Source organism: Anser brachyrhynchus (assembly GCF_964034855.1).
Source record: "Anser brachyrhynchus genome assembly, chromosome: 4".
Classification (NCBI taxonomy): domain Eukaryota; kingdom Metazoa; phylum Chordata; class Aves; order Anseriformes; family Anatidae; genus Anser; species Anser brachyrhynchus.
In genome coordinates, this window is record NC_137698.1 from 48,690,371 (window position 1) to 48,716,779 (window position 26,409).

General features: G+C 42.0%; 1 protein-coding gene and 1 long non-coding RNA gene across 7 annotated transcripts in view; one reads left to right on the forward strand and one right to left on the reverse strand.

The window, feature by feature from the left end:
- BMP2K (BMP2 inducible kinase) overlaps positions 1-26,409 on the reverse strand; it is a 105,024-nt gene that overhangs the window by 74,097 nt on the left and 4,518 nt on the right. The gene's annotated exons all lie outside the window — the stretch shown is intronic.
- The window catches only part of LOC308194933, a 60,705-nt gene that overhangs the window by 8,218 nt on the left and 26,078 nt on the right, over positions 1-26,409 (forward strand). For 3 of the 6 annotated variants that reach the window (XR_013951077.1, XR_013951078.1, XR_013951080.1), the window contains exons 3-5: positions 12,717-12,817; positions 14,549-19,436; positions 19,582-19,700. This is a non-coding gene — a long non-coding RNA (uncharacterized lncRNA). Of the gene's footprint in view, positions 1-12,716; positions 12,818-14,199; positions 14,327-14,548; positions 19,437-19,581; positions 19,701-26,409 lie in introns of all 6 variants that reach the window. The other 3 variants (XR_013951079.1, XR_013951081.1, XR_013951076.1) reach the window with 2 other exon arrangements.

Sequence of the window (26,409 nt, forward strand, 5' to 3'; positions counted from 1 at the left end):
AGAGAACTCTTGACTCCTGCTTAGTCAGTAGCTTGCTTCTGGGGACAGCCCAGCTATGCAGTTTGCCAAGTCCAGGTTTGACCATAACATCCCACAGTGTTAGACACTTGTCACTTAATACAGGCTACCTTTTTCAAATGTTTGCCACTGCCTGTAGTGATAGATTTTTGGGGACTCAGTCACTCCCATGTAGCAGCACTGGTTTAGACATGAGCCTAATTAAATCACTGCAGCATGCACACTGCTCAAGCAGTTTCTAAGCTGTTTTAATTAAAAAAACTGAGGCAAATTCTTTATTTAAAATCGCTCAAGCACTTCACCTGTGATTGAAGAGAACATTTCCCCTGTTCCCTGTGAGCAGCGGGTATACCTAGAGAAGAGCGTGGCATTCATATCTGTAGATATCCTGCCCTATATCAAACTCAAGTATGCAGAAAGTCAGTAAAGTGCCACACCTAAAGCAGTAACATCACTGGCAGCTGCCTTTACTAATGTTAACATTGCTGTAAGAAACACCACAGAAGTCTCTATGCAAATAAATTTGAGAAAGATTAGACTCTGCAATGTTGACAGGACTATGACCCTGGTCTTGGTCTGTAAAACAATGAATAACATGAGAATATTAAATCAAATGCTCTGTATTTATATTCCAAAACTAAGATGGTAGTCAAAGCAAAAACCAGACAGTTTAAACTGAATGTGGAACAACTTATATACAACAGCAGATATACTTAACTTCATGAATATTATGCATATATATAATACTAGACTAACCTGTAGAACTCTGCCACTAAGGGTATGGAGATTAAGAGCTTAGATATATTCAAAGGAGACATCTGTTCTGATAATGAGAGAAGTCCCAATTACCTCAAGCAGCTTGATATATTAATCATTATTGAGCACTATCAGCATTTGTGCTTCATTTTAGATAACTGAAAAGTCCTTGTTCCCTTCATATATATTGTTCACTTCCTCCCTGTTGGCTTCTGGTATGGTTCACTTTACGAGTCCACAGGAGTCACTGCCAGTTACCACATTTTCTCTCATATAACTATATTACTTACCTAAACAGATCATCTATCTTCTGAACACATCTGTGTGCTAGAAATAATGAGATGTAAACATTTTTCAAAAATGACCTATTTAAAACCAAAACCTGCAGGGGGGATATCTTCTACTAAGGGAATTGATTCTTGTTTTTAAAGCTTTGTTGCATTACATACAGTCTAAGAAATGAAAAATGCAGTTGTGCTTCATTCAGTCAGTTCAGTAAATGCAGTTTCCGAAAATCATTTTTCAAGCTCCCCTCACCTTATGGAGCCAGACACCTCACTTAGCAGTTAATAACATTAATACATACATAAAGCACAAATATACATAAACATAAAGCACAAACTGCACCCTATGAAAGCAGAAGTTTTCTACAAGTCCTTTAATTCTCACTGTAACCAAGAGAAAAAAGACGGGATGCTTACTGACAGTTGCATCAGTACTTGAATATCTCCGGTGAAATAACATTACAAAAGAAGGCAGCAGCAGCAGCCTTGTGGGTGACCAAATCCAGACTCATTTATGATGTGGGCTGTGGGAAGCTCATGGTTGAATCACCAGCTAATGCTGCCTATCACAGTCTAGATACAAACAGTTTGAGAACATCCACTGGCCTCTAAAAAGAGTCTGGGAAAGGTTAAGTAAAGATTGTAAGGGAGGTGTTGCCAAAGCAAAAAGGGCAGTTGAGAACATCCTCCTATGAAACATTTCTTATGTTGCAATGCAAAAGTTCCCATTTTCTAACAGGAAACATAGGAAAATAAATTACTCCTTAGATAAGGTCCTTAAATCTCTAGTTGGACTTCAGTCAGCCTCAACTGCTGACGAGATCATTTCAGCATCCATATGTGTACCAAGTGCTTTCATATAGGAAAGTGGTTTGGGACGTGAGTTACAAAGAACACAGCCTAGATTGCTTTAGCATAGGCTTGATACTGAAAGCACATATGTCTACAACAGAAGTGCATTATAGTTTTCACACCTATCTGCCAAAGTCACAGCTTCATGCTACGCTTCTTAGAGAGTTTTACAAAAATGCGAGGCAATCTTTATGCCTGCAGAGCTCATTCATGAAGGCCAAGTGAAAGAAGTGGGATGTTTTTTGCATGTTAGACACCAATGCAGAGATTGAATTGCCTCTCTTAGCAGAGATTTTTTTTTCCTTTTAGTGCTACTTAACTCCTGTGTAATAGAATACTACTGAGATGCTTATGGGCAATTTGTCCAATGATATGCAATCAGATTTTCAACAAAGGAGAGAACACAGAACAACAAGTCAATCTAAACATTTCCATATCCATGCTGAAAATATGCATGTTTCAGGCAGTTAGAAGTCAATACCAGCATACAATTAGAAACCTGTGTGACAAGAAGCCATTGAGGACAGTTGCAGCTCATACACTTTTTCTTTGTAAAAACATCTGAGGTTCAAAGCTACAATCCGTTATCAAATAAAACCACTGCTCATCTGCACTGTGAGCTAAGTTGCCTAAGTCAGAGACAAATGAACCCACCAATGTGCTTTTGCTGTTCAGAAAAAAATGCCAGTGGCCAGTCTGACAAGCCTTAGAGTATTTTCTCCCCCACCAAAAAAAAAAAGCACAGGAAGAAGTGTTTGCCGACAAGTTTCACCCTGCAATGCGAATACAGCACCAAACTAGTGTTTGTACGCACTGGTGTCATTTAGGTACAGAGAGAAGGGCAAGCATACCCTACAGAGGCAGCATATACCCTTTCCAGGCTGCAGCTTATCTTCCAATAGCTCAGCTTATGATTGTACACATCTACAAAAATTGAAGTATTTCTACCCACAAGTGCTACGTCTGGGTGTTGTGAAAGGCACCCAGAGAATGAACAGCAACAGTAATTGAGAAACTAAGGGAACCTTGGGAGCCCTCCGTACTCCAGGGGCCAGAGCACATACTACACCCACCCACCCCTAGGCACACTATCATCCCACTCTTTGTGTGTCCCTTGGGAGGGGGTGGAAAGGGAGAACTGAGCACGTAAGGTAGCGTTAAGAAGCAAATGGTCTTTAAATTGGCATCTTAGAGCTAAAGCCTAAAGGGCCAAAAAAACAGGCTCCAGTAAGTGCCAGCCTGGAAAGCAAACAACATAATACCCTGATCTGATAGCAGCATCCATCTTCTGCTCAGCTGTGCTCTGCAGTTCTTCCCTGAACATGCTTTGTCTCTGGAAAAATGTGAGGCATCATTAAAGCAGGATGCAAGTTTGCCTGTCATGGATGAAGCGCATAAAGAATGGCTTGATATTCTTTGAAGTACAGAATACACAGCATATCTAAGAGCATGGAATTGCCCAATATATTGTAGATGAAAAACAATATATTTTTCAAGACACATTAATGCACAAAAGTACAGAGTTAAGGTGGCAGACTCAGCTTAGCAATATCATTTCTTAAGCTTCCCCCCCACTGGCATATAGAATTATATTATTGCTGCAGAAACCTGTGGGAATTTTGCTCTTGACTTGATGATTTATGGAGTAAAAATCAGTATTGAAGGATTTTTTTTTTCAAAGAGGGTGAGCTTGAGCCATCTTTATCCAATAACTTCATGACTTTGTTTCATTTACTTCCACAATAACTTGTGCAAGTGGCTGCTTTTCATTGATGGAAAGTTGAAAGTTTCAAGTCTGCATAAGGCAGACAAATGTGCAGCCTGATTTTAAGACAGAAATTATTCATTGACCTCCTGTGAACCGTTTATACTTGGAAAAATGAAGATTGATGGCTCTGGTGTCTTAGCTAGTATCAACACACAGGCTAGTTTCTGTTATACTGTTTTTTGTTTCTGATTGCTATCCTAGTAACAAGCAAAGCTGCCTTTGCCCAGCCAAGCTTACAATGATTAAACCAGGCATCACATCTCAAAGTTCCTGTCTTCCCCCACTGCCTGCTGAACTGGAGAACTCAGCCATGTTCACAAATATAATTCCAGCTGTTTGTTTTATAACCTCATACACTAGCCAATGCTAGGCAACTACAGAAAAAGTGCACAAATAATAAAATAGAAGTACAAAGAATAGCCTAATACTACAGTAAACAAAACAACTCACTTGCTTTTATCCTTCTTCCAGCAGTCTTTTCTTCATTCCTCAGCAAGCATCTATATTCCAAGAAGAAAATTAAACCTTTGTCAGTGTCTAGCAATTAGGTGGAACTCGATAAAGTGGACAAAGATTTTATTTCTTCATTTGTTTCCCCTTTAGAATTCATTAAGGCTTGACGTTGATTTGCGTTCAAGCTACCACGGCATTTGTTTTTAAGTATGTTGACACTCAATTTACAGAAGTTAATTCCATACAGGCACTGTGATACGGCACTCAAATAGGAAACACTCTAGATGTGCATGCAAGAACCCTACCCTGTCCATTTTTCAATCTCTTAGAAACCAGGACTAGCTTACTGTAACTTGTCCAACATCCCATATTTTTCCCTCTCTAACTTCCATCTTGCAGCCTTTGCCCTTGTTTGGCGAACTCCTTGAAGGAACAAGATTTCTCATATTGGGCAAGCACATAGCACATTGAGTCATTCTGTCAATGAATCCATGAAAACAGTAGTTACACATTTGAAAGTCAAGAAGATCATGGGGTTATCAGAGGTAGTTTCTCCACAACCTAATCTCAATTATAAGGATTCAGGTTGAGTTTCTTGCACTAAGAATGTGAAATAAAGCAAGGAAACAAAGCAGGAAAAGGGTACTCATAACACACTGTCTCAGAGGAGGATAGGGCTGCTGTTTGGCATTGAAAAAACGTGCTCAGGGGAAAGTAGAAATGAGCAGTCTCTGTGCATTCAAGTGTGCTGGAAGCATCGAAGGCAGACAGAGGGACCAGCACCTCCCAGCCAAAGCAGGTTGCACCATGAGCCTAAGGCCTGGATCCTACTTTAGGGATGATGTTGCTTTTTCACACACATGCACCAGATCCACGTAACTGACTGTTGGGAGAACAGGTACGCCAGTAATAAAAGCTGCATACCTTCCCCGCTGCAGGTCTCTTCCTTCCCCATGCCAACACACATCATTACTGCAGATTTCAAAACCCCACTGGCAGGCATTTTTTTTTTTTCAACAGGCTTTTCTCACCAAGCTGATGAAATCCACATGGGGCCATTGACAGCAGAGTATCTGCTTGGTTATACCCACATTTGGTATTAACATACCAATTCTGCTGACAGTTCCAACTCCTAAGGCACATCTCTGCCTGACTTGTCAGTGAACTCCAGCTGGGAACGCATTACTGTAGTTGCACTGAGACACTGAGTGCTGACACAAGCCTAAACATGATTCCTTTGACTCAGGTTGGGTGGAGAGGGAGCGATCGTGTTTCAAAACACACCCACAGATAAATGCTTGAAATATGTTGATTTTCATCTACCTTCCTTAAAAAAAGGTGACAGTCCAGAATCAGCATTTCTCAAAACAATGCCTGTGAGCCTGTGTCCACCCCATGTGCTGGTCCAGTTGCTCCACAAAGCCCCTCCAACACCAAAATTATGTTGACATCAGCAGGGCATGTAAAGGGACGGAGCCAAAGAACGGCTCACCCCCTACACAGGCAAGAACCTGAAATTGCCCATAATGCAAATCAAGAAAAGACAGAAGACCAAGTCTCTGTGAATTTGATCTGTAGCTTCCACTGAATTGTTGCCCCACTATGCTGCCCTTTTTTCTTTGGAAATTTACCGTGAGGAAGACATGGACTTAGCATCATGGGTCTGTTCAGCCTGGAGAAAAGACGACTGAGAGGGGATCTTATTAATGTTTAGAAATACCTGAAGTGTGGGAGACAGAGGGATTTGGCCAACCTCTTTTCAGTGGTTTGTGGGGACAGGACAAGGGGCAATGGCCAAAAAATGGAGCAGGGGAAGTTCCACACCAACATGCGCAAGAACTTCTTCACGGTGAGGGTGACGGAGCACTGGAATAGGCTGCCCCGGGGGGTTGTGGAGTCTCCTTCTCTGGAGATATTCAAGGCCCGTCTGGACACCTACCTGGGCAACCTGCTCTAGGGAACCTGCTTTGGCAGGGGGGTTGGGCACCGTGATCTCTTGAGGTCCCTTCCAACCCCCTACAATTCTGTGATTCTGTGATCACAAGATGGAGTACCAGAGAAGCTACTACAGTATAAGAGCTAGAGATATTTGTACAGGGTGAGTAAACCTATCTAGAGTTCACAAGTAACCTGGTATTGAAGGCTGTAAAAGAAATGCATCCTATAGTTGTTTATTCTCAAACAGATGAACCAAGCCTTTCCCTCTGATCTCTAATGTCCTTTCCAGAACTGAATTCCTTCCATGCCACCTTCTCGTCTAAACTTATGTTTTATTTTAAGTGGTATGTTTTAATGCCCATCTCTTCAGCCTCACCGACCTCAGAGTCAGCAAGAGGTATTCCATATGGGACAGCATTGTGGAATTTTTACTCTTTGATAAGCACTCTTCTGTAACGTTTCAGTCCAAGATTTCATGAGCTATTTAATTTCAGCTTTTTAAAAATTGAGTGTCCTATAAAAGGAAACTGCATTAGAGGGAAAGCAATAAGGCATTCATTCAGTGTGCTTTGCCAAAATAGCTCACTGAGTCTTAGCATAAAAAGATCCTTGTCCCCAACACAGACACAATTACAAGCACAGACAGTATGGTTTTGCCTAGAAGGAGAAAATGCCTTAACACTGGGGAAGGGTGGTGGGAAAATCTCTTGATGGGTAATAATCAGTTCAATCAGATTAAGTAATTAAGACACTTCTAGCAGGCAGTGAGGAGAAGGGAAGTCTGAAGTACATACAGGCAAGAGTAAAGTGAGCCTCTCATTTTAAGTAAACCACTACCCTGTTTCCACCCCATCTCTCAAGAAAAGTTCAAGTAATTCTTCACCAACAGGATCATCAGTTATATTCCTCCCCCTCTACCATTCTCTGGTCTACCTTCTTGTTATCATGATATCACTGACTCCAACCCTTTTCTACTTCATCCTTCTCTTCAGTTCGTTTTTCTTGTTACTCAGCTGTTCTTTCATTTTTTTTCCACTTGGTCTTCTGCTTTCATACCTTTATTTTAACTCTCCCTTTTGCCTTTCTGGCCCTAATCTGCAGTTCCCCTTCATTTTTAATTTGGTATCCAAACTCCCCTTTCCTGACAGATTCATGCTACAGATCACAGTGGCAATTGCGAATTGAACTGTGCCTTCAAAGCCTAAGCCACAGGATTTGGACAGTGATCTGCCATGGTATCAGGTACCACAGTGTGGGAAGAAGGATCCTAAGGAGATACCTTGTAATGATGATCTGTCAAGCACAGTGCCTGTTTTTGTTTGCTAATAAGAACTGCTCAGGCCCCTGAAGGTTCAAATTAGCTTGAGCACTGTCTTGAACTTCAGAAGCGCTCCTTGCCTCCTCAAAAAGGAAGCTTGACTTAGGCTTAGCACTTCCGTTACCTTCACTGCTTCTTGCTTCCCCAAAAGCAACTCCGATTTTAGTCTTGAAAGGGACCAAGCAGGGTTTGTTAACAGTGACACCCAACATCAAGATTTCATTCTGATAATGAAGTTACGGAAAAAATGTTAGAGGCTTTTGGTGGGGCTACAAATACAACGGCTGTCACATATTATAGGGATTGCCGCTCTGCACACCTATAATTGAATAACTTTCTGTGAAAGGATCTTTGAGATGTCACAGCAATTCCATCCCTTCAGGCAAAGTTTCTTTCAGTTCTTCCCTTGATCCCATGTTTGACAGGACTGCATTGGACAAAAATTTCTTATATGGAAGCTTTTTTCAGACTATTCTTTTAATGATCAATATCACCAGACTTCTTTTTTGTGATGAACACAGGCTGCAGGCAACATATTCACCCCACTTAGTAGTACGCAGGAAAGGTAGAGAAGCGCATAGAATATTCATCTGTGTATGGGACTTACAGTGAAGAGACCCAGGTGCGCATCCTGCTTCTGCATACAAGCTGCATGAAGCCTGCATTCACGCTGCTTTACTCAAAAAACATGTCTTTTTACTATCTATGTGTTTGGCCATCATTCAGTCAGCAAATAGACAGGTGTCATATTTTTAGTGGGAGGAGATTACCTCCCATCTCCTGCCACAGGAGCAGAATTTCAGAAGAGACTTTACTCTTATAGTCCTCTGCTTTTGAGAGTCATAGGATGTGATGTGTTCCAAGACAAAGTGCTTTCTCAAGAGGCTGTTGCATGCTTTCCAGATGGGCTTTGCACTACCCCTCCATACTGTTAGGATTCACTTAAACAACACTGCCAGCAACAGGAAGTTGCTGATGTGCTTACTTGCATGTTTTAAGATGTCTTAAGGTGAGCTGCCAGATTTTCAAACAGAGGTTTTTGTTTTGCATGCCAAATATTTCTTAAAGAAAACATACTCCCTTTTCTCCTGTCTCTGATACCCCTCTTTTGAGCTTACTGCAGCGAAATTATGTTCTAGTCATATTGCAAAGTAAGAGCATAGTTTTTGCTTTTTCCTGAGCAGAGACTACTAAGTAAACAAACAGCTGGTTAAATTACATCTTCATATTAAGGACTTGATTCTCATGTTTTTGTTGATACTCTGTCATCTGCCACAGATCATTATCTATCTGCAAATGTCAGAAGCACTCACTGACCTTGTTTTCAATGGAAGGTTGTCATGGCACATGCCAACCTGGTGTTACACCACTGTCTAGACATAGCCAAAATTCATCTCAGCCTTTACTGATGCTGTTGTGGGAACAGATTAGTCTAATATAGCTTTTCAACCCATCCAACACAGGGCTAAGAAATTTCTTCAGCCTGAACTAAAAATGAACCCAGACAACAGAAGTGCATTACCATCTTGGCCTACCGTTGCTAAGTACAATTATTTTTGCCTTCTCATGTCAAAATGAAAAGTGTGGGACTTGGTTATTATTTTTATATTGTAAATAGAAGTTCGTTCAAGACTAAAAATGCAGAAAGCCACAGAGTTCCTCAGGGAAAGAGTACTCCCTCCCCCTTTACCCCAAAAGCCAAAAACCATTGAAATTTAGTCATCTAAGTAAATACGCAGCCACTCATACATGTGTATATATATGACTAATCTGAAACATAGCATCTAAAACACATGAGCTTGATCTTCAGTTCCCACCATTTGTACGTCAGATCTCAGTCCCACTAGGCAGAGTATAAATGCAGAGTACCAAGACCTGATTTCTCACTATTGTCAGTGCTCAAAATTGTAAGGCCAGGTAGGAAGCTAAGCCTTGAGTTGAATAGCATAAGAACTGCCAAACACTAACCCAATGTAATATATATTTGGCTCTGGCTTTGCTATCCTAGATGAATTCTCACATTCTATAATACCATTCTTCACCTATACTAGTTCAACTACTCCGGTAGTTGCACTGAGCTGCTGAACAGAAGTGACAACCATTCCTAGTCCAAGAACCCCAATATGAGAACAACCAGCAGCTTAACTGCATTACAAATAGGCTTATTTAAATGCCTGCGACTGAATCAAGACATAATATAAAAGCCTTCTTCACTAGGACCAAGTTTCTGCCCCCAGGCAAGCATGCAGCTTTGTATTTGGTAGACATGCCACAAGGAAAATTTTCATTTTGGATTTTTTTTGGGGGTGTGGGGGGGTGGGGTGGGGAAATGCATCTCTTCCCCTAATACAAAACTACAAATCAACTAACCATGATTCACAATATAATCCCCATCTGCCCACTTCTTCCTTCCCGTCAGCTTAGATCGTTTTTCCTCCTGTTCACCAGAGCCTTTTTTCAGTGAAGCCCATCTCCCATCCAATAGTGAGGTAAATAAGGACAAAGTAACTAGAACATGGAGACCATGGTGCTGCCGTCACCTTCTTGTCTTTGTTTTTGATAACTTTTTTCCCTGTGCCTGCCTTGCAGTCTTGTCTTTCAGACAGGAGGTTTCTTTTATTTATTGGTGTAATGCTTAGTGCACAGCCCATTTCTTAGCTGGCCTAACTGCATTTTTGTTAAGAAGGCAATTAAGAGGAATGGGAAAAATCAATTTATTCATGCTAGAGATGAGCTAAACAATTATCAGATCAAATTTCAGTGGACAGCATACTTTACCTGTTATGGTTCATCTGTCATATTGGATCCCATCTACTTGACAGAGCAGCCATGCTGTAAGTTACAGTATGGTTGGCCTGCACAAGGCTTTGGTGCACTTTAAACATGCCTTAGTTTCCTACAGGATGCACAAGATCATTTTATTTTTAAAGTATGAGACAGCATTGTAATTGGAGCTTTATCAACCATACCACTCACTTCTTTACAGAAAAATCACATTACAGACCAAAAATCTAAGTTTCTTTAAGACTGATCATTACTGTGATTTTTCATTTAATATATATGGTATATTTGTATTAAAAGTGTGGTCCTGCTTTATTTTGACTTGAATTACCTTTGAGGTTTTTCCTTCCCTCCGGCCTTCAGTTTATTTTATATATATATCTATATATATATCTATATAGATATATGTATATACACACACAGCAAAACTTCATTTCTTACATAAGGTGACCACAGAATCTGAAGCTATTACTCAAACTCACACAACATCATGTACTCAAACAATGCATCTGCACGCAGCACATGCTGTACTCAGGTCACAGACAGGCTTCAGTTGACCTGGTCTCTGCTGCTAGCAGAGACTGGGTGGCACTGCTCAAGTCCGTTCCTCACACAAAGGCATTTCCCTGCTTATAACAGGAAAATGACATGCTTCTCCTGAATCCTGGTTCCGTAGGTGTTTTGCGTGACACTTGAATGAGTATAGGATCCATTCCTGTGTTAGCCATAAGTGACTTGTAGATTACAGGGTTTTTTCCAATTCACCAATTGCTCAAAACAGCTCTTTTGAAACCTTGGAGTGTTCCTTTAAGATCTGATGACATCTGTGTCATTCAACAGCTCATTTCACCATCTCAGCATTTTCTCTTCCACACTGCACTTCCTGACAGCCCTGATCAGATGGTTCCAAAGAAGTACTCTCCTGTACACAGCCACATATGAAGCACTGATTTTGATCTCTCACCAGCACCAAGCCAGCAAAATATCACTACGTCAATAGTTACTCTTGATTTCCATTAGGATGGAAGGGATGAAATGCTAATCCCAATTCATCTGCAGAATGTCTAAACACCATTCCACAAAGGATTAGACTGTCACATTTTTATAAGACAAGAAATTCTGCTATCAAGATAATGAATGGTGTTAACCCAACTGTCAGCTGCACCATCAGAAATCTTGAGAACCTCTCATTGACCATGGAATTACAACAGCAGTGTAGGGAGCACACAGCTTGGACAAACAAAACAAACTAAAACTTTCTGAAATACCTAAGTCTTCCCCACCTCGCACCCAGTGGAGGGGAAGTAGATATTTATCATACAAAATTGCAGTTGTACTTTTGCTGAAGCATAACATGCAAGAGGACAGTTATTCATTCCTGCTGTTCTGTTCCTAATTTCAGAGGAGCTATGCCTGTTTTACACCAGCTGAAATGAGAAGAGAGTCAGGCATTCCATCTTCAGTGCTTTTGTTTCCAAGATAAATGACTGTGTTTTGCTGCTTTCCCCATGGCTTATTCCAGAGATCCACTGCCAATTCAGACTGGCTCAGTGTCAAGACTTGACACACAGCAAAAACGGTTGAAAAATAGCAATGCTTCATCTAATCAGCTAATTTACAAGTTTTGTCCGCTCAAAGCTGGAGCAGTTGGGAAGGTAGCAGGCCCACGGCATGTTTGGATACTGAGTTCTAGTAGTGTTTTGCAAAATTCTGTTCTGCAAGTTTCAAACAGGAAGCAGATGACTCGAGAAGTTGAGGCACTGAAAGGAAAGAAAGGGGGAAGGGAGAATGAAGCGATAAACAGCTAATTGCTGTAGAACATGTGCAAATTTAAGTGTGCATCCAAGCAAAACAATGTCACATTTGCACAGGAAATAAAATGGCAGTCAGCTACAGCAGCGCTGCAAAGAAAAATGACATGCATTTTAAGTCTTTTATAAAGAACCATCTATTTGCAATGTTTGAACCTCTGCAAGGATTCACAATTGTTTTATAACTTTTCACAGGAAAGGTATTTGCTTCCTGCCGTAGCTTTAAGACGCTGAAAGACATAGGGCCAGATGCATTTCCTCTGGGGCTTTTTCTAGTTGTCTGTCAGAGAACCATCTCCATAAACACTTAATACACATCACTTCCTCAGTAATCAAGCCCACATTGGTGAAAACATGAAAAATAAAACAGACTTTTCCATGGAGAAATTATATTTTATGTCAACACCTGAGTGGACAGTACAATTCACTAAATTCTGGAACAAAGTTTGAATTTACAACAACTAGTATCTGAACTAACTCCTCAAACTACAACATGTGGGAGGCAAAAGTACTCAGTCCCAGTAAAAAAAAACACCTCAGCTGTTCATGTCATGTTGTGATGTGAATAACATGAAAAAGTGTTTTAGGCCACAGACCTGAGTCTAAAACCTGCTTACATGTGAAATCATTTCAATACTTTCCCCAAACAATTTTGAGTGCAAGCTTCACCATGAAAAGTGAGTCAGAGTAAGTAGTTATCTGTGTTTTTTTCTTTCATGTTTCTTTTCTGCAAGCAGCCAGAACCACTGACTAATCAAAAAGAAATTCTCCCACTGCTCTCAGAGTAGAAGAGGAAATGTAATAACAGGAATGAGACTTTTCATCTCACATTGTCAAGGTAAGGTATGCAGTATGGCTATTCACAGCATGCAGAACTTGATTCCATCATCTCACCTGTGAGACATGCTAATTATTTTTCAGAAAGGTTCTCTCTTCAGGATGTGCCCAAGAAACTAGCTCAAATTTCAGCTTCCACATTTCAATGTTGGCAGTTAGAAAAACAAAAGAAAACTTCCTGCTTGTCAGCTGCTAGGGTTTGCTTCAGGGAGACACAAAGGGAACTGCTTTGATTTTTTTTTAAACTGTTTTTTAGGACTAGAACTGCATTTGAAAATACTTTAAGAACGTGCCTGACTAAAAATAGGCTTTTTGAGACTGTTCAATAAAGTATAGTGCAGAACTCCCACTCTGAACAAGAAAACCAAAATGATGGAGGTCTTAGGCCTGTTTTGACAGACACTTTTCAGCTGCCCCAGCTGCCCATCAGCTTGGAGAAGGCATGGAAATGCCTCTCTACAAGGGACAGCTGGAAGCAACTGTGGGGGAGAGGGTAGCACTGTCACAGATTAATAACTCAGCTCAGAGCCCAGCCTCAGCCAAGTAATTTAGGATGCTCAAATGATCCTGAGGGACAGAGAGCATTTTCTGCATTGATGGCTGTGGGAGGGCAGAAATGTTACAACCAACAGATGGTTTAATTCACTATAGATAAGTGACTTCATAAGCAATGGTTATGGAAACAGCTACCTCTTGTCTTTCAAAACCAATAAATCGTTTACCATACATGAAGAGCCTTGATGTCATCAGCCACTTTAGAACTAGTTTGATATCTCTGCTTAAAAAAAGCTTAATTCCATAGACTCATGGGTACCTACTAGAAATGACTCTCAGCAAAAGGATTTCTGTCTCTGACCACTCTAACATATGCAAACCTTCATTTCACCAAAAGGACGGTGCACTTTCTCAGCTGGACTGCACACTGCTGGAGTGATCCAAGGGCAAACAGTGGTTTGTATCAGAGGACTTACCATTATCCTGTATTTCCCTCCTCCTTCCAATCTGAGATACCCACATCCTCACATCAATGACTTGAGCATGCTTTTAGAAGTAGCCACGTATCCAAGTAATTTAAGCTAGGGGTATCCCAACTTCCAAGCCATAAGTGTTTTTTCTTTCTTCCCCCAAGGAGGAATTTCTTAACTTTCTGCAGTTTATGCTTCCAGGATTCACTTTTAGCTTGTCTTTACCATTGTCAGAGATCTGTATTTAAAATTCCCCAGAAAACTCCCTTAATTATATGATTTCCAGAGCTACAGTTTCAAACAAGGAACAGCTCACATAATACTTGTGGTTTACAGCAAGTGAGTAACACCAAATTGCCACACCTTCTCAGTAGCTTCTCATTTCTGCACTGACTAGAGGTTTTTTTTCCTCTGAAAGCACAAGATTCTCCAAAAATCGCAATGAAAGCTGCATGAGATCTACTGCCATCAAAAAGAGAAGACAATTACCACTCAAAGTAACCCACACCTGCTTGTCTTCCAATTAAAGAACCATTCCCTAGGAGGTAAATACCTTTACCCTTGCACAAGTAAAGCATCCAGTAGCCTCCCCTCCTGCTTTACCTTCCTTTGCATGCAGAAAACTATCAAAATATGATAAACCTTACAGGTGGAAAAATCCAGAAGCATCACAAAGAAAACAAAACAGAAGTAGAGCAATACATTTCCTTACAAGATCGGAAGTAACATATGTTTCTGTGTAAATATATATTTTTTTTTTATTCCAGGTTTTGTGCTTCAGAAGACCATAAAGTAATTTTGCAACCAGAACTCCAGCTCTGATGAGTTTTAAGGACAACCACAGCCTTACTGGAACTGGAAATGAGTGGAAACAAATGGAACAAGACCTGAGTGAGGTGCAGAAGGCTGTGGTATATCCACCTTACCTGCTTTAAGACTAATTCCAATTTCTTTTGACTGGATAAAAATACAGTTCTGATACAAGAAGGAAGGTGAAGAGAAAATACGTGCTGCTTCCTCAGCACCAGAGCTCCTGAGCAAAGCTTTCTGCCTAAGTCTGCACGTTAGGGGGAAGCCAAAATCATCTCCCTCAGTCACTTCTTAGTTGTGTGACTCTTGAGTGCACATACACATTTCGCACTGCTTGCATTGCACATTTACCTCACCTTCACCAGCACAAGGGCCAAAGTACCGTGCAGTGTTCAGCTGAACGGGAGTTCATGGTACTGTGTTGCATGCAAAAGCAAAGTTCTGGTATTAATTTAAATTCCTTAAACTTGATAAACATACCAAGGGGAAGGTCATCTGGGCAGCCATGCACCGATTCTGAGAAGGCGTACAAGAAGGTGTTCCTGAAGGATGTACAATACTTACAAGAGAGCTATATATATATATATATATTTTTTTTATAAAAAACACTTCTCTTTTAGAGAGTTAGTATATGACCACTTTCTAACTCTACTGGACCTGGAGGGGGCCCCATGCACACTGGATCTACCTGTCACACAAACACATGGCAGACCTGGCTAGTGACTACAGGCCAGTTTTATACCATGGTCTCTGCATCTGCGCCAAGGGAAGGTGGAGAAGAGAAACCCAGGTCAACACACAGCCCTTACACCAAGAGCAGCAGGTGAACACGGAGCTAAGGAGCATGCCCCTCACCACAGATTAATAGTTACGAATTTCCCCTACCCAACCCTACACAGCCATGCCTGAAGCCTTGGGAAGCTCCAAAGAGGAGGTACTTCCCAGCCATAAGCCTCATACTGGCCAGTTTGTAGATTCACATGTGACCATCACTCCTGCTACACAAAACAAAACAAGCATGAAATTGCTCCTCCCTACTCTATGGGTGTGGGTAGAAGGTAAAACCCAATTCCTTCCAAGCACAGCCACTCTCAGACAAGCTCTGGCCCCAGCAATACAACCCCGTGATATGCTATTGGTAGAAGACACTAGGATTTCATAATGAAGGAATATTTCCCCTGTTCTCAAACCCAGACCCACTCCACTGACAAAGGGGACTGGCACAGCACTCCACCTCACCAGTGGTCTCTCATTGACAGACTGATGTGAACAACAAAGTCATTTCTAGAGAAGCCTGAGACACTGGTTAAGAGAAACTCCCAGGATTCTGTGAAATGCTAAGCCTATTACTCAGCAACCATGAAAAGAAACTGGTCTCTGATCCAGCTGCTGGGAGCAAAATGACGTCTTCTCATCTAGTTCAGCCAGCCACACAATGTTTTTTTGTTCTGCGCCTTGGAGAACAAATACTAACACCACAGTCTGGGAAGAAGTGCCACAACATCTGTACAAACTCACATCTCTGGAGGAGGAAGAACAGGCCAGCCTGACACTCTGCATTTTAACAGACCCTCCTTAAAATAAGAGCTCACACTTGTATTGTGCAACACCATTTCCTATTACTTGTCAGGGGTATGTGCCCTGTGGCCCAGGAAGCACTGTTTCCTAGTCTTCCCAATTTTTTGTCAGCTTTAGCAGGGATATGGAGAGCTAAAAAACAAAACAAACGAACAAAAAAACACAAAACAACCATTTTCCTGCTTTTGCATCTCAGGAAAACCCTGGCAGGTCAAGGTCTGCAGGCATGTGAGAGTCCGTCAACACAGCGCTGTCTGGAAAGCAGCAGCTGGTGTCAGTTATGTCCTAGGAACTCCATAGGGAGGGTACAGACAAGGACAGGGCAGTATTCCCTTCCTGCCTGGGACCTGGTTGTCTCCCGTTCTCAGCAAGCAAAAGGAACAGACTAGGTGAAAATAATTTAATCAAAGTGCAAGAATTAATAGAAAAACAGTTATTAATCCCTGTCCAGATGGAAAAGCATACTTAACAAGTTGCCAGAAGGGGGTCTTACCCTACTCCAGTACTGTTGAGTACTTGTACAGGAAATCCAGATTATATATTTCTTTCATGGAACAAAAATAGAGATCATGCCTCTTAAACCTGACAGTAGGCCAAGAGGCCTGCATGTACCACAGACACAGGATTAAAACCAAGTATGACATGAAAACGCAGGAGCTCAGCTAGGTACTGGCAAGGAAAAGGTACTACATTGTGCTCAAATAAGGGGGACCAGTCACTCCACTATTTTGCAAGAAGTGCTCCAGGGGTTAGAGTATATCTCAGGCTGGACATGAGTCAACTGTTTCGTGTTCTGAGACATCAAGTAGGGCTGTATTTAATAAGAGAGGAAGTTGCAAGACGTGTGAAATAACCTTTCCCTTCTACTCCATATCCCCAGGAGTGCTGTGTCCAGTTAACCTATCACACTTTTCAAGGTGTGGACAAACGAATCACACGTCTCAAAACCATATTGCCTTTGAGTATGAACTGAATGGAGGGTGTAGTTTAGCCCAGAAAATAGAACAGAGTCAGGACCTGGCCCTTTAGTTACAAAAAGGGCAAGGGGAAGAGACAGCCTGTGCACCCAGGTTCCCTTTAATCTGGGCAAATCAGGGTGTACCTAAATTACAGCAAATGAAATGTAGGTTAAACATCACAGACAAATTTTGTAGCTGCAAGGATAATTAAGTATCAAATGAAGTGCCTAGGGAGATAGCCATGTTTCCAGCACAGGGAGGCTTTAGAACAGGTTAGACTAACAGGTGGAGTTAATCTTGCTCTGGAAAAGAAGCAGGATGAACTTGAGAGATCCCTTTGAGACTTATCTTGTGGTCTGGAGCTAACACAGAGGATGGCAAGCAGCTTCATTTCCTCCTTTCTTCTAGAAGGGATAATGGTGAAATTATGTTTTTAGCATCTTGTTAGCAGTCCCATACCCCCCTATCCATGGGGAGTCCAACCTCCCCCTCCCACTGGCTCAAGGGAAAGGATATTAGTTTTAGGTTACTTCACATGCTCCACTCAGTCCCTTTTTCCACTGCTCCCTCTCTCCTTCCCTCAGGATTTAACCACATCACCACCTACCAGCTGACACGCAAACTCTTGCATGTCTAACAGGTTACATATCCCATATCCTTGTTAGCAGCCTGCTCAGTTTTGCAATTCACTGCTTCCATTTCAGGCTGGAGCAAACCATTGTGCCTGACTGTTGAAACATTACATGTCCACTGGTATTAGTTTACAAAATAAGGATGCAACTTATTCTACACCAAGTTGCTCAGCTAGACAGCAGATCAGCAACACTATCGGGCCTATTTTCTGCTTTCCAACTGCCACTCAAATTGTGATCTGCTCAAATGCCACACAGCTTTTCACAAGGGCTGGAAAACAGACTTGTGCTTTGGTAGCAAAAGCCAGAGTGCAGAACCTTGCTCAAGGATAGCTTCCTCTTTCCTAAGTGAGTTGCATTTATTATCAGTTGGTGGTTTTCAGTGTTTCTGTTCCTGCTCTGGAAGTTGCCCTTCCTCAACACTCTGTGGTCAGGCTGTGTTTGGTGCCTGATAACAGCCTTAGAGACAGCTGCTGCAAAGGCAGGGGGAAGCACATATAAACAAAATGGGTGTGCATTTTCAACAGCTGCTTTCTGAGAAGGTTCCTGAAGCCTTATGTACAGCAAGCACTTTGTACGCAGCTAGAGACTGTCCTTTTTCAGCCATGTTGTCTGACAAAACAGTCGTCCCATCTCCATCTGGCTCAACTGTTCCATAACATCAGATAGCACTGCAGCAGAAGCCCTCTCACTTCAAGTGGTAATGGACCAACTCTAAGTGATCCAAGATGTAGCACTCCTGCCAGCTTCTAGGTCCTTTTTGATCAAGGCCTTATCACCCCCTTGAAGATGGGTGTCTAACCACCTGCAGTCACCTCTTCTGCCCACCAAGACAGTGACATCCACACTAACCATGATTCCTTAGTAACATAGCATTTCTGCTCATGCTTTGATTTACATGCTAAGGATCATGAGAAATTATTCTAGCAAAATCCCGTGGCAGTTCTATCTTTCTGTCCCCACAAAATTTGCCAGTTTCTTTTGAAGCTAGCTTTAGTGATGGATTACCTATGACCAACCATTCCAATCTCCCAGTCCCACAGAGTAGTTCTGCCAGCTGTTGCTTCTTCCTTGTGGTATTGTTTCTCCTGAGGTTTCCTAATCTGGGAACCCTAATCCTTCAGGAAAAACAGTAGGTTGTCCCTATAAACAGGTGTATAAAGGTGTGTTAACTTTAAGGCAGACAACACTGCAGAGAAAATCACTTGCATTTACAGTGTGAAGCCTGCAAGACAAGTTTTCCTTTAACCTACCACCTGATAAGCAGAGAGCTGTAACACTGCTGTCAGAGATCCCTAAAGCAAGGGCTATAAAGAACTAGGATTTGGCAAGAGCTTCTGTCATTTGCAAGACTGCCTCTTTGATCCTCCTTACGCTTCTGTAAGGATGCCAACATCTCTGCCTAACAGAGCAACAGAGCTGCTGCATCAAGGCAATCTCCTCACTTTCTTTTTTCCTCTGCCTTTTTTTTTTTTTGCTTGGTAACATTTCATTTCATACAGCAAGAAAATCCCCACACCTCCCTCTACTATCTATACCTCTTCATTGCAGCATTTCTGTTTAATCTCTTGAGAATCCTTGCTCAAAGGAGTGAGGACTAGGAGGACAAGACACTCCTTCGCAAGTTGGGCTATGTCCACACTGCCAGCTGCGCCTCTGACCAGTCATGAAACTGAGTAAGTTATTATTTCCCTTGCTCTGCCTTAGGCTGGGAGCTCAACAAAATCAGACTTGGTTACCATTTATTTGCCTAGCACATTGCCTATTAACATTTCCCTGAAGCAAATCAAATGAGTAACCCAGACTACTATCTCGCTTTAGGGGCTGCACAGACAATCTCCCGGACTCCATGGAAGCAAAAGGTGCTGATGAACTGCGATATTTCATCTCCAGTATATGTGCTTCAGTCCAGACAGTGGTTGTTCCATGCCATGGTAAAGGTATTTCCTCTTATTTCTCACTGTATTTTCAGTACCACACCACGCTGCGCAACAACTGAAAAATAACTACCAAGTCAAGTAGGAACTTTGTCCTGAGGAGTCAGCCATCTCCAAGGCCAGACTCCGCTATGTCAAAAGTCCTGGCAAAGCTGACTAGTCTCTGCCAGTGGTTCACATTCATATACTGCCAATATCAGTCTAACATAAAGCAACGATTAAAGGCACATCAGTGCAAGCAATGTTAGTAAGTTTTTCCTCTAGTAGCCTTCAGATTTCTGAGCCCTTAAGGAAAGCAGCCACCACATTTTTTTTTAAGCCTTTTTAAACTTGTTTCTTTCTAGCAGTAGCTAGAATTTTCCTTTGAGTGTATGAGTGCAGAAGGTTAGTCTGAGAAAAGCACTGAGCGCTCGAGGACTATACAATGATATGCAAGTACTTGCAATTATCACTTAAACCATTTGAAGTGCAAGAGCCCCTTAAGTCGTGTAACAAAACCAACATACTTATTCCACTGACATACATCCAATACTTTAACTCAGTGTTTTTCAAATATGTCAATATTGAGAGTATGAAAGTACTGATGGAATACATAGTGAAAAACAATTTTGCTTGAGACTCTTTTTACATCATAGATGAAAGCACAGAGGGAGATAAAAATATATGTAGAACTAGTATGCAAGCTTTCACTTACAATTATGATCAAATCAGCAAATCCTCTTGCTCCTTATGCTTCACCAGACTTTTTAAAAGGAACAAGCTATATCCAAACTACTGAACTATACTTATCTGGAGAGCATGAAATCGGAGCTTCCCAACATGAGCCTTTACAGTTAACATCCACCACATAATTAGTACTTTCTTTGAGAACATGTGTTTTTAAGTGGGAACATCTTGGGAACCTTGAATAGGTATTTTTAGCTTCAAAAAACAGTGTTTGGCCACACTAAGCAATGTCTTTGTTCTGTGTTGGTATAACAGCCAGTACAACAAACGGGGTCTTGGTTCAGAAGCAGAGCTCCTGTTAACTGTCACAGTATTTGTTTTTAAGCGCTTCCACTGTGTGCAGATGACATCCCTCCTAGACGATTGTGCATTTTAGATGGCTCTTGATTATTTCCTCATTAGGGCCAAATGGAGCCCTTTTGTGTAGAAATATTTAACATCAAAAGTGGCCTTCAGGACAGATACAGTGTTAAGCTCCCCTTCACTCAATGCCTGTGGTAGACTTTTAGTATTTCAGTGCAGCAGTTGGTAGCATATTTTTGAAGAGAATTTGAGAGGGAAAGCAAGTTACATATATTTTGACATGTTGACAATGACCAAGAGAATGGGCCTGAGAGATCATACCAGGTCCAACAGTTCCCTGTTTGCATTTGACCTTAAATTCCAGGTTCCCATGGCTATCTGTATTTAATGGGTTTCTCTCCTAGTTGTTTTATTCTTTGTGTAGTCATTTACATCAGTGCAAAGACACAAAAATCTAAGTGGATCAGAGTGCTAATGTCCTGCATGCACTCACTTAACCCTGCTGTCCTGCATAGTCATCTGTCCTGTTCTCATTCTCCACCTGTATCCGACATAAGACTTAAGAACATCGAACAAAGGAAAAGCCTTTATTCCCCACAGCACAAGGAAGAAATTATGTTGCTTTGCATCATGACCAGATCATGCCAGTGGAAAGCATTTGCATAAAGGGAGGACAAAAGACCCCAGCAACATTATACCCCCCTTTTGAGCAGGTTGAAATGACAGCATAAGGTGTTGTGGAAGCTCAGGCCTACAGCATATAGTTTGTAGCTGGAAACCAATATCATTGACTGGGCTGACTGTGGGAAGAACCTCACTAAACACAAAAAACAACTTAGGACCCCTGACCTCTAAGATACAGTTCTCCCTCAGTCATGATTAGGCTTGGACAGACAGAGCATCAGCTTGGTCTGTTTGGTTCAACAGCACTAGCAGGCTCCATCAGCTGCCCAACAGCTCATCTCCCTTGCAACCGAGAAGCAAGTTTCTTGAAGGGCAAGAGAGCCCTTGCTCTTTAGTTTGTACAGGCATGACCCTCCACTGTCTTTGGTTCAGAATACAATTTCAAGCTAATATAAGTAGAAATTCGGGTAAAATGCAGAGTAGATAGACATGGAGAAGGAAAGGTGCTGGTCATTACTGAAATACATGACAATAACTGAGAAGGAAGAGCTACTCTGCTTTCACCCCACACTTCAAAAACAGTTCAACTTATATTCAAGTAGCAGGAATTTGTACAGTGAAATTAAAAACCTAATATAGCTTTAATATTGGGATGCTCTTCACGCAAATGTTGTGATAGAGGGAGACAAACCCAAGCTTTCCCTTCACTTTTGAAACAGCAAAAAAATTAAGGGTGAGATTAGAGATAGACTGAGTGTTTCCCCCTTGAGACCCTACACCTCAAATGGAAATCCTAAGTGTTAGACAGGGCCAAATTATTTCTCCTGACAGATCCCATCCAAAAATCTTTTTGCCCTATGCTTTGATGCATCTGATAATTTCAGAGTAGCAACTACTCCATTTCATTATGAGAACGAAATGCTTCCTGATACTAAAATTCTAAAAACTGAGGGCAATAACTTGTCCCACCTCTTCCCTCAAAAACAAAACAAAAAAAACTAACAGCCTTACTTTTGACCAACTACTTGCCCTTTCAACACAAGTCATCTGATTCTATTCACTCATTTATCCCTTATTTGATAAGCAGCCTGCTCTTACAGGCTCAGCTACAGTAAGATATATAGTTGGTTGTCCTCAGACAATAGGACCAACATGAAATCCTGCCTGGCTAAGTACGCACAATCTCTACCCATAAAACATCCTTCCGATCCTTTTGTCCCAAAGCAGATTCTTCACTTGGAGCCATTTCAGCATTACAAAACACCTTGCTTTACCCATTGTGGAAACAATGCACACAAACCATACAATTGGCATATTTCAACCTTTTAATGGATCTAGTACATGTCAACCACGTATTGCCTGTTGTAAGTCCTGGATCCCGGGGATATGAAGCATGTCTCTAAGAATGCATAAGACAGCTCACCGTGAGAGAATCTAAGCAGCAGCTTAATGTTAGGCATGTATGTGAACCTGGAAAATGGAAACCTTACTCAGCTCACCAGCACTGGAGCAGCCTTTCAGCAATAATGCTCCCTTGGCACTCTAGAGCAGCTCGTGTCAGTGAAGCGCTGCAAGCTGAATTACACAGGGTTTGTTTTCAGACAGGTGGCAGAGCTGGGAAGCCAGAAATCTTCCAGGCATAACTCTGATTAACTTCTGCACCCATTTCCAAAGTGAACTGTCATTTCCCCGCTGGTAAGTTTTCATCTGGGCTGTTGATGACAAGCCATCAAAGCATCCAGCCAATTCCACTCACATAACCAGTTATATGACCAACAGGGAGAGAACAACAGCTAGACCTGAAAAGGCTTTTGGTCTCCTGCTGTGCTTAGATTATGATTTAATGCTGAAAAGTTGGCATGGTAACCAAATGCTTGGCAACAAAACATCATGGCCAAGGAACAGGCCCAGAACAGGGCCAAATAAAAGCACTGCCCAACTCTTTGCGGGCAGATCTGTGCCCTACATACACTTGTTGTCAGCGCTTCTGTATGAGCAAGGATTACATCACAAGGAAGCATTATTAATAACCTGGGCAGGTCTGCAGTAAGTGAATAGCGAGAGTTCTCTGAAACTCTCAAAACAGACCCTGGCACCTCGTTCAGGCTCCTTTTGCTTCATCCGCTGATTGCAAGGTTGCCAGGAGACAGTCTTGCTCCACACCAGGGCTTGCCATGAAGTGCCATTGTGCTTTCACTGTCCCCCTCCTCCTCTGTCCTCCTCTTGCTCCCCTCAATGACAGGAGCCTGGCAATGCCCTGGTTCTCCTTTCTGACACAATAACCTCTTTTGATTTGGGAGTACTCAAAAGCTTTTTGCTTTTTCCACAACAACCTACCAAGCAAAACCCCGAACCCACACAAATCCAGATTTGCATGCATAGGCTGGAAAAGGGATGCAAGCACTTTAAAAGATGGGTCTGACCTGAGGGGAAATTAGTGAGTTAAACTGAAGGGCCCTGTGTCAGACAGATCAAAGACTCCTCATAGGCTCTGTAAGCACTGTGGCTACACCTTCTGAAATGTAACATATGAACATTTACACGCCTCACAAGTGCATACAAGATACATTACCCTTATTTGTTCTGGGAACCTTTTATAGCCCACTAGAGCACATCCTTGGCTATTTAAATGCCCCCAGGCTTTTGTTTCATCATGCAGGGCTTCAAAAACTCCACTTGCCTTCAGGTATCAGCAAGTCGAGTCCCGAGTGCATCAGAACATAAGCCACTCATTCTTCAGCCTTCATCAGGTCAAGTGCTTTCCTTATACTTCTGCAAAGGAAGCCTTCTGCACATGGACTCAGTATGAGCCACTGAGTATGGTGTCTCCTTCCCCAGCCTGCAGGCGCCAGTGCGATCTCTTAGTTCATAGAGCTGTGCTGTTAAGCAGATAAGAGAAGTTAAAGGCTAATCAGTTCCAGAGTTGCTTTGCCAAGTACTGTGAGCCAAGGATCAGTTTGTGCTGCCATTTAGCGTAGCCTTTCATTGTCAAAACAGAAACTGAAAGGTGGCAGCTAAGGAGGAGATCCCTGTGGTAACAGAGACCTTTTCTCAGCAGCACAAGCCTCTAAAAGAATGGCATGGCTAATACATAGCTAGACAACATAGTGCTTTAGCTTCCCCAAGGGTCTTGAAAAGCTGCCAGAAATTGAGTGAAGATTTTTAGTGCTCCATTGCAGGGACTTAATCACACAGCCTGTTCCTGCACCTGTGGGGAAAGCATTTCATTTACATGTTATTCTCCAGTGCAGTAACCACTCTTTCTGAATGAAAATTCCTTCACTGCTTGCGAGCAAACTAAACTGGGTCTGTTATCACCATCAATCCCAATACTTGTGCTCATTCCAGCATTCCTGCTTGCCATTCCACTCTTCACCACTCCCTGACAACTGTTTCCCTCACTCATGTCAGTTTCCCAGAGGCTCCTAGGCACACAGGACTTCTTCCCCAGCCACATCATTGAACCTGGACAAAGTGACACAAGAAAAATACTTTTAACCAGTCAGGCTTATTATAACCATTCAGTGTCAGCTTCACTGTTTTGTTTCCAATTCACTCCTTCACTATGGGACACATTCCCCTTTCTTCCCTCCCATCACTACAAGCAGTGACTAATGAGTTGCAGTGCTACAGTTGAGACTCCACAGTTGAAAATGACACTGAAGAATAAAGCATCAACTTCACTGTTGTCATCTTGCACAATCAGAGCAAAGTAGCTGTGTTGAGAGCAGAGAGGTGTGAGGCAGAAGAGTGGATTTTCTACCAGCAACCCCAGCTCTGAGCCTCGCAAGCTGAAGATAAGCTGCTCTCTTGCATGAAGCTGAACAGGAATTTCATACAAGTCATGCCACAGGATGAATAACTCCCCGGCATGCTAGGTGATACAGTCAGCAGCCAAGCAGTGCTTGCAGTGCACATCCAAGAAAGGTACATGAGTATCACCAGGCTTCTCATCACACCCACTCCCACCATGCAGTCATAATGACCATGTTAGGAAACAAATTACCCATGCTCATAAGCCTCACTGGGATAGCTAATTTGTTTGCAGGGCCCCACAGGGTAACAGCAGCAGGTCATGGTTAATCTGAATTTATTTGCCAGCTCCTCTTTTCCTCTGAAGCTGTACTACATACAGAAATCATTCAAATGTACCAGAAGCGTAGCACAGGCCCAGTGTAGACAAACTACACATTTCCCAGTGTATGGAAGGGTTATGTTTGCCTGTCACTGCCTGCCCATCCTTTTCCTTTTGTCTTTGATTCAAGATACAAGCCACACACTGACCAGCACGTGGACAGTCACTGAAGAGAGTACAAGGAGGTTCACAAGCACACAGACATACAGCTGAGGCTTTGTTCTGGTCATGTTTACTTGCAAGGCAAACACTTAAGCATTGTTTCTGTTGGACAAATTGTAACTGTCCAGCAAGGAGAGATCTAGTTCCAGCTGGTTAGAGCTGTTTTTATTTCTTACCTCCTCCTCCTCCCTCTTCAATAACCCCTGAATCCAGCTTATCCACAGGAAAATAAGTACAAGCTGCCCATTGGCTTCTTTCCCACTTCAAATTGACACTGAGCTAACCCCAGTCCATACCAATACTTCAAGTAGAGGAAACATACTTTATTAAGTGTAGCTTGAAAGGTCAACCCAAAATTGACTGATGTCTCCAAGACAAAGATCCTGCACTTCTGTTAATATTAGGAGCAGTGAAGAGCGAGATGCCCTTTCATAGTCCCCACTGAAGTGCTCTCAGCTTGTCACACAGCACTGGACACACGGAAGTTTAATACCATTGGAACATAGCTACATGAACCTCAGAGCTATTACCTAATAACTTTTTGCCTTGTATAGTACCTGACGCAACAAACAGCGATCATCCACTGTGCAACACCAAACATCACAAAGCCAGTCTCAGGAGATGACCAGGAGAACAGTACCATCAGAACAAAGCCTCTCATTTTCTCTGTTGAATGCATCACAGAAAAGTAATAGAAGAATGCCACTGTTTGATTTCTATATTCTTTCCAACAATTTACATTTTTAAAGACAACTTATTCCT